Source organism: Phoenix dactylifera, chromosome 1 (assembly GCF_051530095.1).
Source record: "Phoenix dactylifera cultivar Ajwa chromosome 1, Ajwa_hap1_PhDact_Kaust_v1.1, whole genome shotgun sequence".
Classification (NCBI taxonomy): Eukaryota; Viridiplantae; Streptophyta; class Magnoliopsida; order Arecales; family Arecaceae; genus Phoenix; species Phoenix dactylifera.
The window spans coordinates 23570931-23575238 of NC_143190.1; the positions used below are offsets into that span (position 1 = coordinate 23570931).

Below are 4308 nucleotides of genomic sequence, written 5' to 3' on the forward strand. Positions count from 1 at the left end.
CTGAAGTAATAGTGCAGGTGCTTGTCAGAGAACAAGGGTACTGAGCGTGACCAAGACAAGAAGTCACTTGGATGTCTATCCACTCGTCAGTGACTTGCTTAATGTTGCAGTAGTGTGACTGGTCCTTTGACCTGCGATGCTTCGGCTACTCACAGTGAGGTTATTGTAGTTTGACTGCACAAATACATGGTCTTGATAAGTGCTTAATAATTTATAATTTAGCTATCTTTCCATAGCACTTATCAATGTTCTTAAACTGATAAATACATATTTTACCATGAAATTGAATAAACATTGAAATAAATTTAAATTATGGTAAGAGGTAAATAATTCTTTTCTTAAACCAGATTCTGAACTTGTCTCTCTCTTAATTGCAATCTTTCATAAAAACTACAGAAAAACATATAAGGAGATTGTGTTGACCTGGCTAAGATTATAATTAAATGGGCTTTGGTCTTGATTAGATTAAAAGTTATAATTATATAGAAAAATATTTGATTAACCCTCTTATTAAGTCACGGTCCTGCTTTCAGCCTTGTTGAGTCCGGTCTGAAGCAGTTTAGCAAAAATTAAATTTAAAGGACATTGGGCTCGAGAGTAAGTTCAAGCAAATCAACGATCATGACCCACCTCAAACCCAAAGTCAATTCCCAACCAATTCATTACCTACCTTCATATAAAATTGATAAATTTAAAACAAGAAAAAAAAGAAAATAATGAATATAATAAAATAAAAATAATTTCAGGAAGAATCACTGAAAACACTGTTCATATGAACAGTGTTAAAAAAAATAAAATATAATAACAAATGAGTTCACTGTTTATCTTCTTCCCCCCTCCCCCGCAGTGCATCACGGCCGAGATTCCCATCGATTCTTCCATTCCAGCCACGAGATGACGTCGCCTAAGAAATCCTCCACGCGTTGCAGCCAACCTTCCGTTCCTCCGCCTGCGCCTCCGCCTCCGCATAGCGGCCATTCGGAGCGATCCTCCCAGCCGCATCAACTGCGTGCCATCCGCCGCCCGTTCCACCTCCCAGCAGCCAGAAATCACTCCTCCATGATCAACGCTTCCAGCATCCCACGAAATCAAGCATCTAGCCGTCTCCCTCTGCCGGATTTGAGCCATTCCAACCGTCCGCAATCCCATGGAATTGGCGAATCCTTCTTCTTTCACTCCACATTAATCCCGTAGCCAGCTCCCATCGGATGAGCATCCGGGATTCGCATCCTCACCAGCGTACTCCCAGGGGATCCATCATCGGTGAGAGGGTCTATATGAAGAGGCCATCGGCAAAGAGAAGGGAGGGGGAGCTCGGTTGAGAAGAAAAAAACAGGGGAGACCCCTGTTTCGGTGAAGAGAAGAAGCCACCAGCCGAGAGAAAAGAGAGAAAAAGAAATAAAAAAGAGAGAAAAGGGGGGGGGGGAAGAGAATATTTTGTGATATATTGGGAATAATGGGAGGTGAAGGCTTTCATTTGAAGATGGGAGGTCGTCCGGAAGCCATGCTTGGCTAAACATCCAATCAAGGGCTGGATGAAGCCCTAGCAATGTATCAGGGCATTGTGGTTCTTATTTTTTTTATTATTTTGGAGCTTGTTTAAATTCTTATCTTCAATGAAATATTTTTTTTATGATGTTTAAACCTTGAGCATGCCATTTACTATTCGTGTTTGCTAAAGTAGTCTAAGATAATCCATACCTAGGAAGATGAGGTGTGCTGCGCCCTAGATTAGTATACTTAGGTAGACACTTCATGCTATACCGAAGATGGATTTTCCTAAAACTCTTTATGTTTTTATTTTAAAAGGTTTGTAGCCAATTTGCATGCCTCTCCAAAAGATAAAAATTAAGAACACAATCCCTAATGCCATGCTACGCGGTGGATTCCAAACCCTAGATCCATATCTACTTTGATAAATTTCAATTCGTACTCATAGATTAATTTAGTTAAATCAAGTTAGCAAATTCTTCTTCGTAATTTATTTTTAAAAGAAAAATAACTGGTTTCCAATCCCTGTGGACCGACACCCGTAATCATTATCCTACAGGATACGTGCTATTGCATGGTTTATTTTTGAACTTGAAAGAACCGATCAATTTTTGGCGCCGTTGCCGGGGATTGCTTGCATAGTTATTTTTCCTATCATTAAAAAAAATTAATTAATTTAAAAAAAACTTTCAAAAATATATATATATATATATATATATATATAAAATTATTCTCTATTATTGTTACTTTTCTTATCTCCTTTTTCTCTTCTACTAATTTTTTTTAAAATTTTTCTTTTGGTTTTATTTGATCAGAAATCGAAGAGGAGATCTGGGCTATCAAAAAGGAATGCTTTGGAGGTTTGCTAAAAAAAAAAAATTAAATTGCTGGAGAAATTTCCTTTGGTAACTTCTAAACCTTTCTTATTTTTAGCTTGAAATTTTGTGGTGATTGTTTGCTTTTAACTTTAGCAAAAGTGTGAATGTATGCCTGATACACATACACCAACTAATCTGCACTTAGTAAGGGCAATCACCCCAACAAGATAAGAGCCGGATTTCATCACCGGACTCTTGCCCAACTTAGGTGAACTCAATCTCACATAGTGTCACTATAATTAAAATCAATTAGACATTGGCCCCTAGGGACATTCGAGCTCAATAGGACGAAGATCACCGAAAGTTGCACCAATTTCGCTCTATGGCTTAGTTGATGTCTAGGCAAGCTTTGTCCCTATAAGGGAGACAGTTCATCTGTTCGAGGCAAGTGGGTTTTAAGTGAGACCTTTGCGAACGCATCGTGACCCCTCCACTTACCTGGGAGCTTACCTGGTCAACTCGGTTCATTAGACCGGATTGGAGGCTTAGGTGCCCTCTTCAAACCAGTTAGGAGCTGTCTAGTGATTTTAGGACAAAGACTAGGATTGATATGCTTTTCTCTTTTATTGCATGCTTGATTGATCGAGGACTAGTGTATGCAAGGTAGTCGTTCTAGAGTACGAAACCTATTACCTTTTGACCCTGAAATAGAACGAACCCTTAGGAACATTCGAGCTAAGATCAAAACATTAGGATCATCCCCACCTCTTAAGATGGCTGAAGAACAACCCAAATTCCTGAGGGAGTACTTTACTCCCACCATTTATACTTCCCCATCTTGCATTCGATTACCTGAAGTAGCAGCTGTACAATATGAAATAAAATCTAGTGTGATCCAAATGCTCCCATCTTTTTATGGGCTCACCAATGAAGACCCATATAAACACCTAGATGAATTTCTTGAGATTTGCACTACTGTCAAGATTCAGAACTTTACTAATGATGCTCTAAAACTTAGATTATTTCCCTTCTCCCTTAAAGATAGAGCCAAACAATGGCTGAATTCTTTAGAAGCCAACTCGATTCGTTCTTGGGATCAAATGCAACAAGAATTCCTTAAAAAATATTTTCCTATAGGAAGAACGAACCAGTTTAGACGTGCCATTACAAGCTTCTCCCAAACCGAGGGAGAAGAATTTTATGAAACTTGGGAGAGATTTCGGGACCTAATCCGTAAATGCCCTCATCATCAAATACCTAAGTGGCAGCTAGTGCAATGTTTTTATGACGGTTTGACTGAACGAAACCGTCAGATGATCGATGCTGCATGCGGGGAGACTTTCATGCTTCGAAATGAGCATGAAGCATGGCAACTATTTGAAAATCTTAATGAAAACTCCCTCCACCATGCTTCATGTTCTCGTCAAGCACCCTCGAATTTTCAAAGAAATGGGGCCATTTGTGAAATAAGTCATTCTATGGATCTGTCTAGCAAGGTAGATGCATTGTCCCATAAGATTGACCAACTAATGATAGGAGGACATGTCGTTAGCTCTTCCCAAGCACAAGTATGTGCTATCTGTTCTAGCCCATCGCATTCTATTCATGAGTGCCCCTCAGTACCCCAATTCCCCGAACTCGTGCAAGAACACATCAATGCTGCCCAAACACAGCCCAGACCGGGTAATGACCTATTTTCCAATACATATAACCCGGGTTGGCGGAATCATCCAAATTTTTCTTGGAGGCAGCAAGCTTCTAATACCTCCCAACCCTTCTCCCAAAATTTTCAAAACCCTCAGAATTTTCATCTCTACCGTCCCTCAAATCAATTTCAACACCCTCCTCCTCCAACCCAAAGAAATACAGCCTTTGAGGAGAAGGTGTTGACTGCCCTTCAAGGTTTGGAGGCAAACACACAACTATTGCACTCTCACACGCAATCAATTGCTAAGCTAGAATCCCAAATGGGTCAACTAGCCAATGCATTAAACAAACG

The 4308-nt window shown here is 39.8% G+C and overlaps 1 non-coding gene across 1 annotated transcript; it reads right to left on the bottom strand.

Annotated features, from left to right (window-relative positions):
• Nucleotides 1-3458: 3458 nt before the first annotated feature.
• LOC120106382 (small nucleolar RNA R71) lies at nucleotides 3459-3564 on the bottom strand. Its single transcript, XR_005508547.1, has one exon. It is a non-coding gene; the product is annotated as a small nucleolar RNA R71 (small nucleolar RNA).
• Between the last annotated feature and the right edge of the window lie 744 nt (nucleotides 3565-4308).